The 25,313-nt window shown below is 36.6% G+C and overlaps 1 long non-coding RNA gene across 1 annotated transcript; it reads right to left on the reverse strand.

Moving 5' to 3' along the window:
• Window positions 1–21,707: 21,707 nt before the first annotated feature.
• LOC309857487 lies at window positions 21,708–22,216 on the reverse strand. The gene is made up of 2 exons (XR_014307735.1): window positions 22,173–22,216; window positions 21,708–21,992 (listed from the first exon to the last, which is right to left on the reverse strand). It is a non-coding gene; the product is annotated as an uncharacterized lncRNA (long non-coding RNA).
• Between the last annotated feature and the right edge of the window lie 3,097 nt (window positions 22,217–25,313).

Raw genomic sequence — 25,313 nt, forward strand, 5'->3', positions numbered from 1 at the left:
CTTATTATGAATAATAATTATCTTGATAAATATGCTGATTTTTCTTCTATTTATTTTTAGGGAAGTATCCTTTACTGTTGAACATAAAGAAACTTAAGCAAGTCTGTCTTATTCAAAATTTGCATGCTGCTTTCTTATGAAACTAGATTATAGAGTTGTATGAAATAAATTCATGCAGTTAAGACATTTATGTTTGGAAAACTGGGTAGTCAGTTTAGTATTTCAAAAGAAGATTTTAAATTTAAACCTTAAAACTGAGCTCTTTCAGCCTTATTTATAGACCATCCTTCATGCTTCATAAGTATTCCTTCATTGTAAACTAACTAATAGTGTTTGTCACAGTGTGTATATAACTAAAATGGATCTTGTATTCTATTATTTCAGAGTTAGTTGCAGTTTCTACTTCCTTACTTCCTCTTTTGAAAAATAGATTAATTCTACAAAAGGTTATTTCCAGCTTTATTGAAAAATAATTGACATATTATAATTTGTAAATTTAAGAAATGATTTCTTATAACACTGCAAACTTTTAACATTGTGTAAATTTTGTACCATTTGATAAATTGGTATACATCTGCATTGCAATATAATCTACATAAAAATGTTAATACATCTACTATCTCATATAGTTGCCTCTGTTTTTTATGCATGTATTGTAAGGAATTTTAAGATCTACTCTCTTAGCAACTTTTATGTATATAGTACAGTAGAGATAAACTTCAGAGGTCTTGTGGGTTTTGTTCCAGACCGCCTCAATAAAGTGATTATTTCAATAAACTAAGTCAAATCATTATTATTATTTTTTGGTTTCCCAGTGCAAATAAAAAATTATGTTTCCCAGTGCATATAAAAAATAAACACTATACTGTACTGTTCAAAAGCATTATGTCTTTAAAGAAAAACAATGTATATACCTTAAGTAAACTAGTTCTGAGTTTTCAGTGGGTCATAAATACTGATCACAGATCACCATAACAAATACAATAATAATGAAAAAACTTGAAATATTGCAAGAATTACCAACATGTGACAAAGAGACACAAAATGAACAAATGGTGTTAGAAAAATGGTGGCAGCAGACCTATTTTATACAAGATTGCTATAAAGTTTCAACTTGTAAGAATTTGATATATGCAAAATTTAATAAAGGGAAGCACACTTAAAAAAGTATGTATATATTATTAACTATGACCATCATGCTGTACATTAGATCCCCAGAACTTTTTCCTATTATAGTTGCAAGTTTGTACCCTTTGACCACCTTATTCCACCCCAGGTTCACCCCTTGTCAACTCAACTCTAAGTTTCCATTAGTTTGCTTTTTCTTCAGATTCTGTATGTAAGGGATATCGTAATACATAAATTAAAAAATATATAAAATCTTTGAAATATTTCACTTAGTATAATACCTTCAAGATCCATCCATGGTATTGTAAATGGCAGTATTTCTTAATTTTTCATGGTTAAGTAGTATTCCATAGTATATATTTACCATACTTATTTTATTCATTCATCCATTAATGGATACTGAAGTTATTTCCATCTCTTGCTTAGAGTTAATAATTTTATAATGAACATAAGAGTGCAGAGATGTCTTCGAATAGTGACTTCGTTTCCTTTAGCTATATCCCTAGAAGTGGGATTACTGAATCATATGGTAATTTTACTTTTAATAATACGAATAGTCTCCATACTGTTTTCCATACAAATTTATATCCCTATCACAGTGCATAAGTTCCCCATTTTCCCCAATATTTACCAAAATTTGTTAGTTTTAATTTTTTGGTAGTATATATTCTAAGAGGTAGTAATATCTTGCTGTGTTTTTCAGAGGTAAACAAAAACAACAACATAATGACTTTGCCCTGAGTTTTTTACGTTGAGCACTTTTTAATGCTCCTGTTGGTCATTTATATAACTTTTTTTGAAAAAAAAGTCTATTGAGATCCTTTTGCTATTTTTTTAATTATATATTTTTTTCTTTTTGTATCTGTTAGTTATTAACCTCTTTTCAGATATAAGTTTTGTAAGTATTTTCTTCCATTCTGTGGATTGTGTTTTCATTTCCCCTTTTTTTTTTTTGGCAATGCAGAAAATTTAGTTTGATGTAATACCATTTATTTATTTTTGCTTGTGTTTTTGGTCTGGTATCCAAAAAACTATTGGCAAGACCAATGTCAAGGAGAATTTTTCCTATGTTTTCCTTTAGGAAATTAGTTTCATGCATCACATTTAAGTCTTTAATCTATTTCAAGTTAAGATTTATGAGTGATATAAGGTTCCAGTTTCATACTGTTTATGTGACTATTCAGTTTTAAATATCATTTACTGAACAGACTATCTTTACCCATTACATATGTTGGCCCCTGTCAAATATTAGGTGACTGTATGAAAGGATTTATTTCTGGACTCTCAATTCTGTTCTACTTGTTTATTGGTCTGTTTTTATGCCAGTATGCTTTATTGTTTTGAGCATGAGGGCTTTGTAGTATAGTTTCAAATCAAGAGTGTAATTTCGCTTCTTCATTCTTTCTCAGAACTGCTTTGATTATTTGTTGTCTTTTATGGTCTCATATAAATTTTAGGATTCTTTACTTACTTCTGTAAAAACACAATATTGGATTTTTTAAAAAAATTATTTATTTATTTATTTGAGAGAGAGAGAGGACAAGCAGGCAGAGAGGCAGGCAGAGAAAGAAGAGGTAGCAGCTTCCTGCTGAGCAGAGAGGCTGATGCGGGGCTCGATCCCAGGACCCTGGGATCATGACCTGAGCCGTAGGCAGCAGCTTAACCCACTGAGCCACCAAGGTGCCTCTAACATTGGATTTTTGATAGGAATTGAATTTACAGATGGTTTTCGGTAGTATGGACATTTTAACAATGTTAATTCTTACCATTCATAAATATGAGCTATCTTTCCATTTGTGTCTCCTTCAATTTCTTTATCAATGTCATAGATTATGGGGTACAGATCTTTCATAGTCTTAGTTAAATCTTATCCTAAGTATTATATTAGTTTTGATGCTAGTGTGAATTAGATTGTTTTCTTTATTTTTTCAGATAGTTCATCATTAGAGTGTTAAAATGCTCCTGTCTTGTGCTTACTTTGTCAGCACATATACTAAAATTGGAATGATGCAGAGAAGATTAGCGTGATCACTGAGCAAGGATGACATGAAAAACTATTAAAAAAACGAAAAAAAACCCAAAATTCTTGTCTTCTATATATTGATCTTGTATTTGGCAGCTTTACTAAATTTGTTTATTCAAAAATTTTTATGAAGTTTTTAGGATTTTTTTACATGTAAGTTCATGTTATCCAAAAAAAGAAAATTTTACTTCTTCCTTTTTTTTTTTTTTATTTGGAGTCTCTTATTTCTTTGTGTTCCTTGTTTCTCTGGCTAGGACATCCAGTACTACGTCAAATGAGAGTAGTGAAAGTGGACACACTTGTCTTTTTTCTGATCTTTAAGGGAAAAACTTTCAAACTTTTTTGATTGAATATGAGATTAGCTCTGGGCTTGCAATATGTGTTTTTTCTTTAATGGATTTTTTTAAATTATTTTTTTAAAAATTTTTATAAACATATAATGTGTTTTTATCCCTAGGGGTACAGGTCTGTGAATCACCAGGTTTACACATTTCACAGCACTCACCATCACTCACCATAGCACCTGCCCTCCCCAATGTCCATACCCCCACCATCCTCTCCCAACACACCTCCCCCCAGCAACCCTCAGTCTGTTTTGTGAGATTTAGTCTTTTATGGTTTGTCTCCCTCCCAATCCCATCTTTTATTTTTCTTTTCGTACGCCCGAAACCGCCTATGTTGCATCTCCACTTCATCATATCAGGGAGATCATAGGATAGTTGTCTTTCTCAGATTGATTTATTTCGCCAAGCATAATACCCTCTAGTTCCATCCACGTCATCACAAATAGCAGGATTTCATTTCTTTTGATGGCTGCATAGTATCCCATTGTACATATATACCACATCTTATTTATTGATTCATCTATTGAAGGACATTTAGGTTCTTTCCATAGTTTAACTATTGTGGACATTGCTGCTATAAACATTTGGGTGCATGTGCCCCTTCAGAATGCCACGTTTGTATCTTTAGGGTATATACCCAGTACTGCAATCACTGGGTCATAAGCTAGTTCTATTTTCAGCTTTTTGAGGCACCTCCACGCTGTTTTCCAGAGTGGTTGCACCAGCTTGCATTCCCACGTACAGTGTAGGAGGGTTGCCCTTTCTCCACATCCTCGCCAGCATCTGTCATTGACTGACTTGTTCATTTTAGCCATTCTGAAAGGTGTGAGGTGGTATCTCATTCTGGTTTTGATTTGTATTTCCCTGATGCCGAGTGATGTGGAGCATTTTTTCATGTGTCTGTTGGCCATTTGGATGTATTCTTTGCAGAAATGTCTGTTCATGTCCTCTGCCCATTTCTTCATTGGATTATTTGTTCTTAGGGTGTTGAGTTTGATGAGCTCTTTATAGATTTTGGATAGATACTGGCCCTTTATCTGGTATGTCATTTGCAAATATCTTCTCCCAGATAACTTCTGACAGTCATCTTTTGGCTTTGTTAACTGTTTCCTTTGCTGGGCAAAAGCTTTTTGATCTGATGAAATCGCAAGAGTTCATTCTTGCCCTTGCTTCCCTTGCCTTTGGCGATGTTCCTACGAAGAAGTTGCTGCTGGTGAGGTCAAAGAGTTTGCTGCCTGTTCTCTCCTCAAGAATTTTGATGGATTCCTTTCTCACATTATGCTTCTTCATCCATTTCCAGTCTATTTTCATGTATGGTGTAAGGAAATGGTCCAACTTCATTTTTCTGCATGTGGCTGTTCAATTTTCCCAACACCATTTGTTGAAGAGGCTGTCTCTTTTCCATAGGACATTCCTTCCTGCTTTGTTGACGATTAGTTGACCATAGAGTGGAGGGTGTATTTCTGGGCTCTCTATTCTATTCCATTGATCTATGTCTGTTTTGGGGACAGTTCCCTACCATCTTGATGATGACAACTTTGTAATAGAGCTTGAAGTCTGGAATTGTGATGCCAACAACTTTGGCTTTCTCTTTCAATATTCCTCTGGCTATTCGAGGTATTTTCTGGTTCCATATATATTTTAGGATGATTTGTCCCATTTCTTTGAAAAAAATGGACGAGATTTTGATAGGGATTGCATTAAATGTGTAGATTGCTTTAGGTAGCATAGACATTTTCACAATATTTGTTCTTCCAATACAGGAGCATGGAACATTTTTCCATTTCTTTGTGTCTTCTTCAATTTCTTTCATGAGTACTCACTTTGGAGTTTTCTGAGTATAGATTCTTTGTCTCTTTGGTTAGGTTTATTCCTAGGTATCTTAGGGTTTTGAGTGCAATTGTAAATGGGATTCACTCCTTAATTTCTATTTCTTCAGTCTTGTTGGTTTAAAAAAATGCAACCAATTTCTGTGCATTGATTTTATATTCTGACACTTTACAGAATTCCTATACAAGTTATAGCAGATTTGGAGTGGAGTCCTTTAAGTTTTCCACATACAGTGTCATATCGTCTGCAAGCAGGGATAGTTTGACTTCTCTTTTGCCAATTTGGCAAAATTTGGATGCCCTTAATTTCTTTTTGTTGTCTGATTGCTGAAGCTAGGACTTCTAGTACGATGTTGAATAGCAGTGGTGATAACGGACATCCCTGCCGTGTTCCTGATCTCAGCGGAAAAGTATTCAGTTTTTCTCCATTGAGAATGATATTTGCAGTGGGTTTTTCATAGATGGCTTTGATAACATTGATAATATGTGCCCTCTATCCCTACACTTTGAAGAGTTTTAATCAGGAAGGGACACTGCACTTTGCCAAATGCTTTTTCAGCATCTATGGAGAGTATCATGTGGTTCTTGTTCTTTCTTTTATTAATGTGTTGTATCACATTGATTGATTTGCATATGTTGAACCAACCTTGTAGCCCTGGAATAAATCCCACTTGGTCGTGGTGAGTAATCCTTTTAATGTACTGTTGAATCCTATTGGCTAGTATTTTGGTGAGAATTTTCGCATCTGTGTTCATCAAGGATATTGGTTTGCTGTTCTCTTTTTTGATGGGATCCTTGTCTGGTTTTGGGATCAAGGTGATGCTGGCCTCATAAAATGAGTTTGGAAGTTTTCCTTCCATTTCTATTTTTTTGGAACAGTATCATGAGAATAGGAATTAATTCTTCTTTAAATGTTTGGTAGAATTTCCCTGGGAAGCCATCTGGCCCGGGGCTTTTGTTTGTTTGGAGATTTTTGATGACTGTTTCAATCTCCGTACTGGTTATGGGTCTTATCAGGTTTCCTATTTCTTCCTGGTTCAGTTGTGGTAGTTTATATGTCTCTAGGAATGTATCCATTTCTTCCAGATTGTTGAATTTGTTGGCGTAGAGTTGCTCATAGTATGTTCTTATAATTGTTAGTATTTCTTTGGTGTTGGTTGTGATCTCTCCTCTTTCATTCATTACTTTATTTATTTGGGTTCTTTCTCTTTTCTTTTTGATAAGTCTGGAAAGAGTTTTATCAATCTTATTAATTCTTTAAAGGACCAGCTCCTAGTTTCATTGATTTGTTCTATTGTTTTTTGTTGTTGTTGTTGGTTTTTTGTGGTTTTTATTTGTTTGTTTATTTGTTTATATTTCATTGATTTCTGCTCTGATCTTTATTATTCCTCTTCTGCTGGGTTTAGGCTTTCTTTGTTGTTCTTTCTCCATCTCCTTTAGGTGTAGGGTTATGTTGGGTATTTGAGATCTGAGAGAGAAGCGTGGTTGCACACGTGTGTCACTGCACTCCCCAAGAGCACGTCTGGGGAAGGTGCAGCAAGCCACCCCAGGAGAAGAGAAGGATACGTTGGCTTTGTGGTCGGGAAAGGTCGGGAAGCAGAATAGCCTGCCGTGGCAGGAACAGCAGGCCGGTGGCAAGACAAGTGTCACCCGCTCCCTGTGCAGAGAGACAAAGCCTGGTTCCTAAGGAGACATGAGGGGATGACTAGGGCAGAGATGCATGCTCCACTCTGAGGAAGGAGTCTGGGCAGAAGGCAGGCCTGTCCTGTGCCTCTGGTCCCAAGGGGACAGCATCTCCTTGACCACCTGTCCGTAGGGCCGACTTGGGCTAGCTACCAGGCGCCATACCCGGAACTCGCAGAAATAGCTCCCTCGAGAAACAGGCAGTCAGATGCCATCTTCCTCCAAGATGTGACAGCGTTTTCGGTGGCAGGGGGTTTGCCGGGGAAGGAGTGGGGACAATCTCCCAAAGCTCCCCATTCCAGTGAACGGGCGGTGTTCAGGGATCCTGTCGCCTCTCCTCTCCTGTGTGGAAGGCACTGGCCTTGTCCGCGAGTCCGCCTGAGGGCCTGTGCAAAAGGCCAAGCGTTGCCTACACTGGGAGAATGTAGTGTGCATTGAGTGCCATCCTAGGCCATGCACGCTGCTGCAGCGTTGTGGCTGTGTCTGCTTAGTTCGGACTGGCAGGGTAAACCCAGGGTGCCAACATAGAGCCCGGGAAAGCAAGGCCCAAGAGGGACCAGCTCTCCCGCAGCTCTTCTTCCCTGATTCGACAGAGCGAACACCCAAAGCCTTGCTGAGGAAGCAGCAGCGAAGTGCCGTTCGCGCCAAGCTGAAAACCTCTGTGAAAGCATAGCAGTCGCTGGGAAATCAGAGTCGTTTTTGTGGGCTGCTGTTGCTGCTTGCCTTAGCCTAGTATTCGCAGCACGGCGGGAGAAACCCTCATACAGTGAAAGGGTCTTTGCCTGGGCATCTCCTCTGGGAAAGCACAGCATTCTTTGGGAAATCAGAGTCGGGTCTGTGGGATGCTGCTGCTGCTTGCCTGAGCAAGACCCAACAGCACAGTGTAATAAACCCGCATGGAGCGAAATCCTCTTTGCTTGGGCATCCCCACTGCCTGAGAGAGAACCGTGGTTGCGCCTGTGGAAAGAGCCTTAAGGAAGGGGACATGTCTGTCACTGGGCTCCCCAGGAGCCTGTCTGGGGAAAGTGCAGCAAGCTGCACAGGAGAAGAGAGGGAGCCGTTGGCCTTGTGGTCGGGAAATGGTCGCGAAGCTGGAGAGCTGGCCCTGGCAGGAACAGCGGGCCGGTGGCAAGACAAGTCTCACCCGCTCCCTGTGCAGAGAGATGGAAGCCTGGCTGCTAAGGAGACGTGAGGGGACGACTAGGGCAGGGGCGTGTGCTCCCCTCTGAGGAAGGAGTCTGGGCAAAAGGCAGGCCTGTCTTGTGCCTCTGGACCCAAGGGGACAGCATCTCCTTGGCCACCTGTCCCAAGGGCAGTCTTGGGCATGCCACCAGGTGCCATACCCGCAACTCACAGAAACAACCCCATGGAGAAACGGGCAGTCAGATGCCGTCTTCCACCAAGATGTGGCAGCGATGTGGGTGGCAGGGGGTGTGCGGGGAAGGAGTGGAGACTGTCCCCCACAGTTCCCCATCCAAGTGAACGGGCCTGGTGCAGGGATCCTGTCGCCTCCTCTCTCCTGTGCTGAAGGCACTAGCCTAAAAGCAAAAAGTAGAAATTTTTATGTTTGATTTTTAATCATGATTAAAAATAATGTTAGTACATTATAAAAGTGTGGATCTTTGTAAAACAATGTCATAATGTAAGAAATAGGTTGCATAGTCCTTTTGAGAATATGAAACCAAGTGTTCAGGTGCCATCTAATTTCTTGTTTAATCCAGAACTTTGGTGTGCATTATCTTGAGGAATAGAATTTTGAAGTCCAGACAGACTAACAGAAAACTGACCCAAATGTGTGTGTTTATATTTCTGCTTTTGTTGTAAAAATCAAAGTGTGATTGCTGGTTTAAAATGGTAAAACTAATAATGTTCATGGACTCTATTATAAATTTTCTAATTGTATGGGAAGAATCCAAGAAACATAGAATTAATTGATTTGCAAATCCTCAAAGAGCTACAGGATCAGGTAGTGGTATGTTCTGATTCAACAGCATCATAATGCAGCATTTTATGTGTGTGGCTAATGGATATTTTCATGAATGTTTGCTAGCTAGTCAGCCAATACAGAGAAATATTAGGTAGGGTAATTACTCACAGTTGTGTTTAATAAAATGAGAGAAAATTATCAAATGACACTAATAATAATAATCCTATAGCAGGCTAAATAATTCAATGATAATTACAAGTATTAATCTAGCTTTCTTCCCTGATTATGACTCTTCTCTCCTTTATCATAATGGGAGTAGCAGATTGTCTGCAATGAATTGTGAAAACCCAGCAGTGACTTTGGCAGTGAAGGCCTCCCATCAATTTTGATATGTTAAAATGATTCTGGATGGTCTTGAGCAAATGTGTCAATTTTTTTTTCTGTGTGTGTAATAAAAGAAAGAAGCAATAGTAAATTCTTGCTGTTATTCCATGGAGCCAATAAAATCATACTGCCAACAAGAGGCTGTTGACACTGTAAGTGTGGTTAACTGTCTTGAAATACTAGGCCTGGAAATAAAATTCCAGTATTTCACATAACCTCTTTTTTTTTTTTTAAGAAAAAAACAAAACAGGGACGCCTGGGTGGCTCAGTTGGTTGGACGACTGCCTTCGGCTCAGGTCATGATCCTGGAGTCCTGGGATCGAGTCCCGCATCAGGCTCCCAGCTCCATGGGGAGTCTGCTTCTCTCTCTGACCTTCTCGTTCATGCTCTCTCTCACTGTCTCTCTCTCAAGTAAATAAATAAAATCTTAAATAAAAAAAAATAAAAGAGTCACTTATAAAAAAAAAAAGAATAAAACAAAACAAAACAAAGAAACTATACTGCTTACATTTAGGGCCCTGCTGTTGTGTAACTATTTTTAAACATGTCTACTGTAAGTGTATATATATATATATATTTTTTCTGTGCAATAAATTCATTCGAGATAAATTTGGATTGCAAATTATTTGGGGGGAGGCATGGTATTTGTGGCTAGTCTTACAAGTAAAAAGGACTAAAAGAAAGAAGAAAAACATTTTTTATTACAGCATATTTACATCTGTCCAAAGTACTTATTTACTATAATACTGACTAATGTATAATACTGTACACAAAGAAAGAAGTTAAATGAGTTATAATTCAGTCGAAGTATAGCTGGCCATTTTAAAACTTACCACTGAATCTTTCTGGTATGAAATATGATATCTGGCAATCTGGTCCAGTTCATTACATCAGGTCATTTGTATGTTCTTATTACCATTTTGATAGCATAGCACATTTTATAACCCAGACATTTAACAATGGAACTATGATGCATGTATTTTCAAAAGTATAGACATACATGAAGCTATGAGGTCAAAAAAGATGAATGTCCGTAGTACCATATAGACTCAACAAATAAAAATGTCCAAGGTGGGGCGTCAGGGTGGCTCAGTGGGTTAAGCCGCTGCCTTCGGCTCAGGTCATGATCTCAGGGTCCTGGGATCGAGTCCCACATTGGGCTCTCTGTTCGGCAGGGAGCCTGCTTCGCTCTCTCTCTCTCTCTCTGCCTGCCTCTCCATCTACTTCTGATCTCTCTCTATCAAATAAATAAATAAAATCTTTAAAAAAAAATGTCCAAGGCTCTGAGTGAGATTTATGAATATTGTATAAGATTAGGCCAACATGTGGTTTTGATATAAATCATCTGTTCTTAAATTAGAATTACAATCGTTGAGTACAGTGTTGAAAATGGCAGATAGATTTTAGCTATCTTTGCTCACTAGGGAAAATGGAAAAATGTTTAGTTTGGTCAGATTTTCACTTAACTTCTGAAAAATCTTACGTTTGAGAGAACCCTTCTGAAATAAGAATCCTTAAAGACATAACCCCTTTGGCACAAGTTTTCAAGAAACTTGTTGGATGTTGTAGACAATTATATGGCACACGTACTGTTCTAGATGTTTCATGCCAATAATATGTAAGCCATACCAAGGTTACATATACATATAGAGATGTTCCTCAGCTTACAAGGGGGCTATGTACAGAGAAACACATAAAAAACTGAAAATTCATTTAATACCCCTAAACTATCAAATATCATAGCTTACCTTAAGCTTATTTCAACATACTCAGAACACTTACATTTGCCTGCATTTGGGCAAAATCATCTTAAGCAAAGCCTATTTTATAACAAAGTATCAAATATCACATGCAATTTATTAAATATTACACTACAAAAAAGAAGAATGGTTATATATAGAATGGTTGTAAGAATATCAGGTGTTCACCCCTGTAATCTTCTAGCTGACTGGGAGCTGTGGCTCACTGCCCCTGCCCAGCATCACAAGACGGCACCATACCACATGTCACTGGCCCTTTTTTATAAAGACCCAAATTCAAAATTCAAAGTACAGTTTCTACTGAATCACTTTCACTTTCACATCATTGCCAAATATATTGTAAGTTGAATCATTGTAAATCAGGAGCCATCTTATTTGAAAGTTAAATCACAGTCACCTTCATGTAGGGCCATCTATGTATCTCTAAACAACATAGCATGACCTATCAACAGCAAAAAATGGATGTGAAGGGGACGATTGCTTTGCGTCAGTACTCTGAGCAGTAACATACATGGCTTTACTCACCTAGCAGAACTCCAGAGCTAGCTGATGGCAAGGAATTTTACAAATGTTTGCTGAACAGCTTAAGCACTATTATTTTTAAATTAGTGTGCATATCTGTTTTCTAAAGATATGTTAATTTATTTTATGGACTTATTACAAAACCAAATAATTTCCTCTTATTTAAGTGGCAGGTAAATAGAATTCTTTTTAATTTAAATCAAATGGCTTTTTAGGGAAAATATACTAAAAATTCTGAAACTTGTATTGCTTATGAATCTTTTATTGGAATCCTTATCAAGTTGTATTTTTCAAGTTTTTCCTAAATAATCTTCAATGAATTGAAAATATTTTTTGGATTTTATTCAAGGCTATTAACTCACAATTTCACTTTGTTAAATATAGTGCTAAACGTTCAACCAAAACGTTGTGTCTTTTTTTTTTCCACTACCACATCCTCCATCTACTGACTGGATTCTCTCCCCAACTAGCACATATATACCATTGTCTATCTTTAGGATAAGTAAGGGTCATCTTTTGTCTTTATTCTATTCCTCGCATGCTTCTGAACTTGTTGAATTTTAATATAGTCACACCATAAGCATCACATATTTGATTCCCCTTTCAATAGTAAACAGTGCACAACCAGAGCATACCTTCAAAGCTATCAATAGACTTACTCTGATATATTATTTTTGTATTTTTGTAAATTAAAATAATTAAATTATAGAACAAGAGTTTCAGGTGGTAGGTGTTGTAAGTTTTACCCAAACTGACTTTTGTCAAACTCGTTTTTGTCATCATATATGACAAGTAGTTTTCTCACGTTTATTTTTAGAATATCCTTGTATAATGAATATTTACAGTGATATCTAGTATAAAAATCTTGCAATTTATTTTAGAAACATTAAGATATTGAAAATCAATCTATTTCTTTGATTCATTAAAGACATTTTTGGCTTGTTTCCAGTACTTTCTTACTGGTTAAAAAATGAATTTGAAGTAGTCTGAATTTCATTATTATATGGCACTTTCCCTTTGATGAATACAAAGAAGATATTCTATATTAGCTATCTGAGAAGAATTTGTTTTTTTAATTTTATTTATTTGTGAGTGAGAGAGAGCACAAGCAGGGGGAGCAGCAGGGTGAGGGAGAAGCAAACTCCCGGCTAAGCAGGGATTCTGTTGCAGAACTGAATCCCAGGACCCAAAGAGCTAAAGGCTCAGGCGCTTAACTGACTGAGCCACCCAGGTGTCCCAATCTGAGAAGAGTTCTGTATGTTATTCCTATTAATATGCAGTTTAAAGTCTAGGTGATTAACTTAATATTTTAGTGGCTATTACATAGATAGCACTATGTTCCAGGCAGAGAGTAAGAAAGAAATAGTAAATCAACCATATTCTATGCATTCTAAATGAAAATAATTAATCAATCATAATAAATCCTTCTATTTATGGAATATCAACTTATAAGCTTTCCTCCATATGAACAATGCCAAATACCAGAATAAAGGGTCATCTAATACAAATAAAGGATAGAATTAAAGAATTCTGGTAAGCCATTTAATTTTGAAAAATGGTGCTATATTGTTGCTGAGTTGTGGTTTTCAGTTACATAATATCTGATAAGTGTAGAAGTAACATGAGTGTTACGTGAGATGAGAAATGGTTTATAATTAAGATAATTTTAAAAGTACAGATAAATACAAATTTGTAAACATAGCATTATGGAGGAATAAAAATAAATGATAGCTACACACTCTAAAGTGAATAAATCTTGGAAAGTTAATAGAGAAGTAAAACAAGGGCAGTGCAAATTATGGTACATTTTTATGAAGTTCAAACAAATTCTGTGAAAGCATCGATGGACTTAAAGATACTATTATGTATCAAATATTGTAAAAATTAAGCAAGGAAATAGCAAACATAAAATAACCAAAGGTGTGATCATGTTCTACTTCAAAAAGAGATGAGTTAATAGATAAATAGAAGTAACTAGACTTTTTAGAAGTTAATAAAACTTTGCCTGTTATTTCTTAGTAATATAAAATATATGGTTTTCTAACAAAAACGTTTATCTTAAAAATATTTAAAAATAAATTTCAGGCTACTCATAAGGTTCTATTTACTTTTCCACTGAAGGAAAAGCTGGTTGTTGTAGTTGTAGTTGTTTGTTTGTTTTAGTCTCCTCCTAGTTTTTATTATTATAATGTGGAATAAGGAATGTTAGATTGAAAAGTGAATTATTTTATAGACAAAATCATTACTTGATTCACCTCCTGGTACAGCAGATGGAACTCCTGAAAATATGCCTTTTGCCTTACGGAAGAGTAACAGTTATGCTTACTTCTGAAACATACTTGGTGGTGGCCCTAAATAGTGACACCATAGTAAACATTTTGAATATTTGCAATTAATTTTTATAGTCATAGGGCTCCAAAAGGCACTGCTGGTATCTTAGCAGGTATTTCAATAAAGCTAAAAGTTGCCTGACTGTTTAAAAATATTAACAAGGCACAAAACGGCAGAAGTATTGTCCTCAGATATTATTTTTTTTCCATATGCTCCTGATTCCAGACATGACAAGTTATTTTTTTTTAATTTTTTTTATAAAAGATTTTATTTATTTATGTGACAGAGATCACAAGTAGGCAGAGTCAGGCAGAGAGAGAGGAAGAAGCAGGAACCCTGCTGAGCTGAGAGCTCAATGTGGGACTCGATCCAAGGATCCTGGGATCATGACCTGGGCTGAAGGCAGAGGCTTTAACCCACTGGGCCACCCAGGCGCCCCCATGACAAGTTATTTTTGATAGATATATATACAATGTATTTTCCAGTTATAAGAAAAATGGTTCTGCTATTTGTAACCTTTTTTAAAAATTACATAATTTTTTAAATTAAAATTTTATGTTTTAATGTTTTAATTTTCTTTTCTTTTTTTTAAAAGATTTTATTTATTTATTTGAAAGATGGAGATCACAAGTAGGCAGAGAGGCAGGCAGAGAGAGAGAGAGAGGGAAGCAGGCTTCCTGCGGAGCAGGGAGCCCGATGCGGGGCTCGATCCCAGGACCCTGAGATCATGACCCGAGCCAAAGGCAGCAGCCCAAACCACTGAGCCACCCAGGCGCCCCAATGTTTTACTGTTCAATATACTACTTAGAATATAAAACCTATTCCATTTGGTAAGATATTTACCATTTAAAAAATGGTAATTTTCTCATAGTGTGTTCCCCTCACATTGCTTTATTTTGAATAAAAAAATTTCACAATAAACATAACTGATGCTTTCCTTTTGATTGTCCCTCTGTTGGTCATACTGTATATGAGCCATGACAATTAGTTTTACAAAATTTATTCATGTTTGTTGATATGTTTTATCATAACTAATTTTCCCTCCCTTATCTAGATTCCCCAGCTTTCAGACAGGTGGACACTTCAATAAACCATACCCAAGGGATGTATCAAGTACTTCTTAGACATCTCTCAGATCCTTGAGGTCTCATTTTACCTAGGGATTTGCAAAAGGTTCTGCCAGAGGCACCACTGTGACAACTGATGACCATGGTCTATCTCCTGCTAAGCTCAAGAGGTCACTGGTTTCCAAATTTATCTATACAATTAATGCATTCCAGCAAGTTCTTTGTTTTTTAATATTAACAAACTTACTTTAAAGTTTATATGAAGAGGCAAAGACTCACAATAGTCAACATAATGTTGAAGGAGAACAAAGACTGAGGACTGACTTCAAAGTTTACCATAACAATGGGGCGCCTGGGTGGCTCAGTGGGTTAAGCCTCTACCTTCGGCTCAGGTCATGATCCCAGGGGCCTGGGATCGAGTCCTGCATTGGGAGCCTGCTTCTCCTCATCTCTCTCTCTGTCTGTCTCTCTGCCTATTTGTGATCCCTCTCTGTCAAATAAATAAATAAAATCTTTTTAAAAAAAAGTTGACCATAATGATAATTGTAAGCAAGATATTGTAATACCACAGAAAGACTAGATTAAAGGAACAGAATATATATTATCAATTATATTTTATATTTAATATAAAAGCAAAAGCAATACAAGAGAGCAAAATACAATCTTTTAAACAAATGGTTCTGGAGTAATGGTGAAGCTAAATGTAAAAATATAAAATAAAATAAAATAAAATAATAAAATAAAATAAATCCAGGCAGATATCATACACTCTTCACAAAAATTAACTCAGATTGGATTATAAACCTAAACATGAAACATGTAGAAGGTAATATAGAAGAAAATTTAAATGACCTTGGTTTTGGCAATAACTTTAGCTACAAAAGCACAAGCACTGAATTTTAAAATGTCTACTCTGTGAAACACAATGCCGAGAGAATGAAAAGGCAAAGCACAGACTATGAGAAAAAATTTGCAAAATACACATCTGGCAAAGGACTGTTAATCAAAAATACACAAAGACCCCTTAAAACTCAACAATGGGGGAAAAACCTGATTAAAAACGAGCCAAAGACCTTAGCAGATACCTCACAAAAGAAAATATTACAGATGGCAAATAAGCATATAAAAAGATGCTTCACATCATATGTCATCAGGAAAATGCAAATTAAAACAAAAAAGAGACACCCGTACATACCCAGAATTCAAAACACTGAAAACAGAACACGAAATGTTGGTGAGGATGTGGAGCAACAGGAATGTTCTTCCATGTCTATTGAGAATAAAGAATGGAAAAAACTTGGCAGTTTCTTACAAAACTAAACATATTCTTGCCAGATGATTCAGCAGTAGCAGTTCTTGGTATTTATCCAAAGAAGATGAAATCTATACCCACAAAGAGGTCTATAGTAGTTTTATTCATAACTGACAAAAGCTTGGAAGCAACCAGGATATCATTCCACAGGTGAAAGGTCAAATAAAGTGTAGTACATGCAAACAATGGAATATTATTTAATGCTAGAGAAATGAATTACCAAGCCATGAAAAGATATGGATATAAATATTTAATAAATATTTGATTTTAGGCTTCTACCAGCCTATCAATAGTATTAGTATATTTTAACAGTGAATGCTCAGCATTCATGAATTTACCTAATAAAATATTTTGGGCTCAATATTTTAAATACTTCAACCTCTATGATTATATTCCTAATAATTTTGAATTGGGGTAAATAAACCTTAACTTTTTGTAACTTGTTTCAATATGCAAAAGAACTCAATGAAATTTTAGAAAATAAAAATGTACCAAAAAAAAGTTTAGTTTACTATTGCCAAATAATTTAAAACTTTATCTTATATTCAAATACATATATTTTTCTAAATTGATTTATATGCTACTAAAACCAAAAACTTTTAGTTATACTAGATTTCATATCATGCCATCAATGCCAGAAAGCCATCTGTCGATGACTTGTCTTAGAGTTAAGATGGGCGTTATTACAATGCAAGATGGAAACAAAGATAGTATAACAATTGAGTGTTACATAACTTTTCTGTTTTGATCAAGTTACTAATCTACAAAAGGCTTTTATCGGTGACAGACTTGGGAATTTAACAAAACTTTTAAACTAGCATGTGCGACTCATTCCTAGAAAACAACACAATCAATAACACTTTATTTAGATTAAATCATGACTATTTCTCCATTTGAATAAAAAAGGTAGCAACCCCAATAAGTTTATTGAACGTGAAAAGTTGAAATGCTGTAATGCTCCTAAGGAATCAAATGATCCAGTCATGAATTACAAAAAAATGATATAAATACCAAAGTGTTTGTATAATTGTAATGTACAACTGCCCATTATCGTTCAATAGTGTAGGCTTGTACAAGAACTCTATAAAAGAACTCCACTTCTAAAGTGTGGAAAATATGTTCCCTTTCTCCCTATATACAACTATTAAGCCATTCATTTAGCTTTTAAAATATCCACTTAATACAGGCCTTTTACTCATTTGAACCCGGCAGCAGGGTTCTATTCTTATTGCTTACATCTGAAGGATAGACTTCTAGCGTAAGAGGTAAAGCCCATAAAGGAGCCCAATAATAACAACAAAATACAGTTTAGTGATCCCTTACAATCTGCCAGCTACCTTTCTGAGAATACTTCAATTAATAAAACATATAAAATAGCTGACCACAAAGAGCTTACATTCTTTTGAAATATAATAGTGAAATAAACCAATAATAGAGGGGCGCTTCGGTGGCTCAGTCCATTGAGTGACTGCCTCTGGCTTGGGTCATGATCTCAGGGTCCTGGGATGTAACTCCCCAGCAGGCTTTCTAGGCAGTGGGGTGTTTTCTTCTTCCTCTGCGCACCCTCCCAATTCTCTCTCTCTCTGTCTCAAATAAGGAAATAAACCAGTAATAGAATAATGATTGATGGTTGATGGTGATAAGTGTTACAAAGAAATACAAGAAAGGTAAAAGCCATTGGAGAATGCTGGGATGAAAGTTAATTTTATTTTGTGTCGGGTGGTTATATCTCATTTAGGAGATGTTATTTGCACAAAGACCCAGGAAGTGAAGGAGGGTGTTATACAAATATTAAAGGAAAAGATTGCTCTAGGCAGAGCAAGTAAGTATATAGACTTTGTGTGAACAGCTTGTCTGTTACTTTTGAGGAAAAGCAAGGAGGCCAATGAGGAGTTCATAGTGGTGGAGAGAGGAAGAACGTATTGTACCTCCTAGTACATTGAAACGCCTTCAGTTTTTATTTAATGTGAAAGGGGAAGATACCAAAAGACTTTCAACAGCAGAATAAAATCATCTGACTTGATTTTTAGGTTAAGTTGCTGTACCAAAATAAATTTGCAGGGAGAAAGGAGTGCAGTATGTGTGGAAGTGGGGCTATCAATCAAGTCAATAATTCAGGAACATATGATGGTGTTTTTAGCATGCTGGGTGGTAATAGAAGTGGTGAGGTATGGTTTTTATTTTGTATATATTTTGATGGTGAATATTCCGGTGAACAGGATGGGGTATGTGCAGGACAGACAATATCAACATTTATTTTAGCTGCACAAACAGAAGGGTGGAGTCTTCATTCCCTGATATGGAGAGAACTCTGAGTTCAATTGTTCTTTGTCATTAAATGGCATAGTGATGATGAGGATTTAGTCAGACAGTGAAAGAGAACAGTAAGCATAGTGTTAGGCGGTAAGACATTATAATACATTTGAACAACAAAAAACGTTGTGTTGGATCATGTGTTTATGTGAGTAAATAAATAAATAAAGCTTCCTGGGCTTCTGATAGAGGTAAAGAAGACTAGTATATGATCCAAAGGGGCACGTGCACCAAATATTTATAGCAGCAATATCCACAATAGCCAAACTATGGAAAGAACCTAGATGTCCATCAACAAATGAATGGTATATATATATATATATACGATGGAATACTATGCAGCCATCAAAAGAAATGAAATCTTGCCATTTGCGATGACATGGATGGAACTAGAGGGTATTATGCTTAGCAAAATAAGTCAACCAGAGAAAGACACTATCATATGATCTCTCTGATATGAGGAAATGGAGGTGCAATGTGGGTGCTTGGGGGACAGGAAAAGAGTAAATGAAACAAGATGGGATCAGGAGGGAGACAAACCATAAGAGACTCTTAATCTCACAAAACAAACTGAGAGTTGCCGGGGGGTGGGGAGGGTAGGGAGAGGGTGGTGGGGTTATGAACATTGGGGAGGGTATGTGCTGTGGTGAGTGCTGTGAAGTGTGTAAACCTGGCGATTCACAGACCTGTACCCCTGGGGCTAATAATACATTATATGTTAATTTTAAAAAAAGAGGTTTACAGCAAAGAGTGTGTAATCAGGCATATTTTATTAAAGTAACCATGTAATATGATGGTTGAAAATTGGAATAACAGAAAACATAAAAATTAGAGATTTTAAAAAGAGATCTGGGACAGTGTAGAGAATATAATCAATGATATTATAATAGTGTTATATGGTGACAGATGGTGGCTATATTTATAGAAATCATAGAATAATGTATGGAGATATTGAAAACCTGAAACCAATGTAACACTGAATATCACTATACTCAAATAAAAAAATAGTAAAAATAAAACATTTTATTTTAAAAAGATAAAAAGAGGGACAAGAATTTGTAAAGTGAATTTCAAAAAGCTTAAAGATGAGGCTAAGACATACTCTGAACCTTGAGGAAAACACCATTTTGAAAATTCTTCCCATTTTGAGAAAACTCAAATGAATCAATACCATAAAAGAACCCATTTTAACTGAGAGATGTAATGAATGCTCAAGAAATAATTTTATGACAGGATAATTCTTCCCTATGAAACAGCATACAGAAACCAGTGGAAACACCTGGAAGCAAAATAAACTATACTGAAAATAAGAATTAGGAAAAAGATAAATGATGAAAGATAAGAAAATTAAAACTGCGAGAGAGACCTAGTGAATAGAATTTTTAGCTTGTGGTTTAATGTTTTTGAGGATAATCTAGAGTTCATAACTGCCTTGAGACAGGCTGGTTGTAGGCAGTTTAGGCAGACCCCTAAGACAGGCCTACTTTGGGCAGGTGGTGTTGGAGGAGGCCATTGGGCTGGACAAAGACAAATCCAACCATTTGACTAAAGTGTCTGTGAAGATGTTGAAGTCAGATGCAACAGAGAAAGACCTGTTAAACCTAATCTCAGAAATGGAGATGATGAAGATGATTGGACAGCACAAGGACACCATCATCCTGCTGGGTCCTGCACACAGGATGGTCCTTCGTACACTCTCATGGAATATGCCTCCAAAGACAACATACAGGAGTACCTGCAGGCCCAGAGGCCTCCTGACCTGGAGTACTGTTACAATATCAGCCACAATGCAGCAGAGCAACTCTCCTCCAAGGACCTGGTATCCTGTGCCTATCAGGTAGCCTGAGGCATGGAGTACCTTGCCTCCAAGAAGTGCATACACCAAGACCTGGCCACCAGGGAAGTGCTGGTGACAAAGGACAACATGATAAAGATCTCAGACTTCAGCCTTGCCAGAGATATCACCACATCAGTTACTATAAAAAGACAACCAACAGTGGACTGCCTGTGAAGTGGATGGTCCCTAAGGCCATGTTTGACCAGAGCTACATCCACCAGAGTGACTTCTGGTCTTTTGGGGTGATCCTGTGCAAAATCTTCAATCTGGAAGCCTCCCATATCCTGGAGTGCCTGTGGAGGTGGCTTTCAAGCTGCTGAAGGAGTCATTTGATGGATAAGCCAATAAGTGCACCAGAGAGTTATACACAATAATGAGGGGTGGCTGGCATGTGGTTCCTTCAAGCTGCTGGTAGAAGACCTGGATCATACTGTGGCCTTGACCTCCAACCAGGAGTACCTGGACCTGTCCTTGGCCCTGGAACAATACTGTCTATGCTTTCCCAACACCTGAAGCTCAACCTGCTCCTCAGAGAAGAATTCCACCTTCTCTCATGTGCCGTTGCCCAGGGAGGCCTATCTGCCCTGACACCCAGCCCAGCTTTCCAATGGTGGACTCAAATGACTAGTATCCCTATTACTCCTGTCCAGATTCCGTCATAAGCTGTAACCCTTACCCCCCACCCTCCCTGCAAGACTCACTGCCTTCTCCTTTGTCCCTTTCCTACTGGCAGGAGCCAGCTGCCTACCTGAGGCCTTCACCCCTTGAAGTTCACCTCTCTTCCCCTTCCTCTTCCTCCTCCTTACAACCTGCTCATGAAAGAAAGGCACAGAGAGGCAGGTACTTGCTCGTGGCTACTTCCTTCCCGCCCATATGTTGGACCAAGACCCCTCCCTGGCATCTGGTACTGCCTGGACGTCGAGGGAGTGGGAGATGAGGCATGCCAGTCAAAGCTGTTGGAGCTTTCCTGTTTTGGTTTTGTCTGCTTAGCATAACATGTAAGACTGAGTTCTGGTGGCAGGGACCTAGTCCTTGGGGCTATAGCACTAGCGAGGGGAGGTCAACTGCTGTGGGCCTTGGCTAAGAGCAACCCCTTCTCCAGAGATATGGTGCCAAGGGCTTATGAATTTTGATACTAATTTGCTTTGCTGACCAAATATCTGGTATCCAAAGATGGGAAGGCAAAGGCTGAAAGCAGTGTTGTGACCATGGGGTCCAGCCCCAAACTATGAAGAAAACACAAAGTGTATAAATCTGAGTAAGTATATATTTACACACCTTTTTAAATAGGTTGTTATCAAAGACTTAATCAATGGGTAATATGCTCCTCGTGGCTGGGAAGCATCAGTTGCCATATATTAAAAACAAAGAAAAGAGGTGTCTGGGTGGCTTCCTCCATAAGTGTCCCTTCTTTTCAGGTCATGATCCCAGGGTCCTGGGATGAAGCCCCACATCAGGCTCTCTGCTCAGTGGGAAACCTGCTTCTCCTTTTCCCTCTGCCCTGCTTATAGTTCCTCTTCCTATCTCTCTGTCTCTCAAATAAATAAAATATTTTAAAAAAAGGAAGAAACAAAATGTTTTTAAAAGGTCTTTTTTTTAAAAAATTTTCTAGGGGTGCCTGGATGACTCAGTTGTTTAAGCAGATGTTTGCCTTTGGCTGAGGTCATGATTCCAGTGTACAGGGCTCCAGCCCTGCATGGGACTACTTGCACCCCAAGGAGCTTGCTTCTTCCTCTCCCTTTGCACGTGATTCCCCCCGCTTGTGCGCTTCCACTCTCTCTCTCTCTCTTTCTCTCTCTTGCTGTCAATAAACAAAATAAAATCTTTTCTTAAATAAATAAATAAATAAATAAATAAATAAATTTCTAAACCTACTTTCAGTTTAGGTCCCTTAACAAAAATTGCTACTGCTTCATTTAAAAAAAAAAAAAAAGATAATTTAGAAATGTGCTTCCAGAGCTAAAAAGCTGTTTTGTTTTTTTTTGTCAGGATTAAATATAGAAGTGCTTTAAAAAGTAAAAGAAAAAATATGCTATATTAACACTAATCACACTATAACTTTGGTGGTTATATCAAGATAATGAAAAGTGATTTTAAAGCAAATTTCATTATCAGACATAAAGATCAAGTCAAAATTACAGAATAGTAAAAGGATGAATTCCTCAGGGAGTATAATAATTCTTGACTTTTAATACTTAATAACAGATTTGGGGATATATAGGGAAAAACTAAGAACAAAAATCATAACTTCTACCTTAGAAGAGAAATGGAAAAAAATTTCAACACCTTTATTTTAAGATTATATAGACAAATGGTCATCAAATTGGTAAGATATGTAAGACTTGGACAAAATTATCAACTAACTAGATATGCTTGATATTACAGAACACTCCCAACAACCGCAGACTACATATATCTTAAGCCATGATTTTCTTTGCAAAGGTCAACATTGATAATGTTCTAGTCATTCCTCCGTGTACCAGGAAAGAAGTAGCACTATCTTGAAAGACACAGCTATCAAAGCTCCATTGAGAAACCGTAAAGATGGAGAAGGGATTTGCAAATTATATATCTGATAATGGACATCTACTCTGATTATTAAAAAAATGAATAAAAATAAAAAACCTTACTAATAACCACACAGAGTATCCAATTTTACATGTGAAGAAAATTATTGCAGAGACATGTCACCAAAAGGATATGGATGGCTTATAAGCACATGACAAATTTCTCAACATTTAGACATTAAAGAAATACGAATTAAAATCATAATGAGACATGCTTACATATCTATTAGAATGGCTAAAATTATAAAGGCTAATTGTACTTCGTCTGAGCTAGATTGAGAAGCAACAAAAAATCTAAACTGTTGTTGGCATATATCATGATACCACCACTTTGGAAAATATCTGCCATATAATAGGTTCAGTAGACAATTTGTAAATTTCAGAAAAAAATAATGTTGAGAGTATACTGAATTTCATAAGTCATTTCAATATTTTTTTTCAAAAAATAAACTATGTAAAACATACCTTAAATTTACTTTCAAAATATTTTATAGCATATAATGGACAATATACATAAGCCTTAAAGAAACAATCATATAAATAACCATTTCATACCTACTTAAAAATTGCATAATACCACACCCCTAGATCCTCTCTGAATGCTCTAAAATAACCCTTCAAAGGAAATACATTTTTAAAAATAACAGATTTTTGTTGGCAAATATTTTAATAAATAAAAGTTTCATTCATCTACGTAGATCATAATAAATGTTTTTAATAAGCATGAAATTATAACTCTGAAGTGTGCTAAAATGAAACCACCTGCTAAGGGTGAGAGAACAAAAATAAACATCATTTTTCCAAATAAGAGGAATTTATTACCTTTGAATCAAAGCATGTGGATTTGTTCAAACTGGCAATAAAGGAATATGGAAACACAAAAAATAGAAAGTCATATTTTAGATTTCTAAAAGACTTCAAAGTGAAGAGTATACATTTTTTAAATGTTACCTAATGCTACATAATGACAAGATGACAGGTTGTGACAAATAGCTTTTTAAAAGCTCTACTCATAATGGAACGGAAGGTGTCATTTCCCTATAATTTTATATATGTCATTAATTTATTATATCTGGATACAACATATTACCAAACAGATGTTCATCAAATACTAAATCATTTTTAATGGAACATAATAATTTGAACCTACATCTATTAATCATTTTTTTCGATCAAACATTTATAGTCTCGCTAAACATTTTATCAGTTGTCAACAAAATTAAAAAACAAAAGGATAAAAAGTCGTGTTTGGAAAAGTAGATTTTCGTTGAAATTTGCATTTAAATGAAAATATTTGCTGATATTTTTAAAACTTTAAATGTAATTTTATATATATCTGACCTATCAAATGATATAAAATTTTTGGATACTTAATATAGTTTGGGGCACATGGTAAGCAATAATCAATTTTTTTGTTGATCCAAGTGTTCTTGTAACATTTTTTTAATTAATCTAGGACCATAATTTATAGTTCTAAGATTTTTCCACCCCCCATTTTAATATCTCTTAAGGTGGCACTCACCTTGCACTTGATGACATATCCTAGTTTAACTGACAGCATTTCTCTTTCTTAGTCGAACATAAACTATAGTGCATCTTACCCTTGATGAAAGCTAGGATGCAATTAAATACTCTATTATGGTTACGATTCTGATATTTGAAATCCTTCGGTAGCTCCCTGTGCCCCCACAGTGTAGTACCTCACCTCCTCGCCATAGTATACAAACGATCTCACCCCCAGTGTTAACCCCGGGGCTCAGCCTCCATCCCCAGGTGATGCTGCCAGATCAGCTGTCGGTCGTCATGAACTTGCTGTAGGTTCCCGAATGCACTGTGCTGCCTCCTGACACTTTGAAACTTGACACACTCATCCACATTCTTCGCTTTGCCCTTGTCTATCACCTCCCCTGAAAATTGTTCCTATGTGGCTTTTCCCAGCTCCAACCTACCCTTGGCAGTCTTTTATCTCCCTGTGGTAAAGCCTGTCACACTGCACCATGGACATGCCCGTTGTCCCCCTGAGAAAAGAAAAGGGACAGTGAGGGCCCCCCAGCATTTACAGCTCTAGTGCCGAGCCCCATGCCTGGTTTGCAGGAAATGCCAGATCATGAAGACAAACGGAGATCATCCTCTGGCTAAAACCAGCTCTTCTTTGCCTACCGCAGGATCTGGATCAATAAAGACCAACCAGTTATTATTGCTGTTTTTCTAGTGATTTTTACCCCATATATTTCCCAGGTCTTTACTCTTTTTGTAGCACTTTAATTCAGGCTTCAACCACTTCCT

Source organism: Mustela nivalis (assembly GCF_964662115.1).
Source record: "Mustela nivalis genome assembly, contig: HAP1_SCAFFOLD_769, whole genome shotgun sequence".
In the NCBI taxonomy this organism is placed as follows: domain Eukaryota; kingdom Metazoa; phylum Chordata; class Mammalia; order Carnivora; family Mustelidae; genus Mustela; species Mustela nivalis.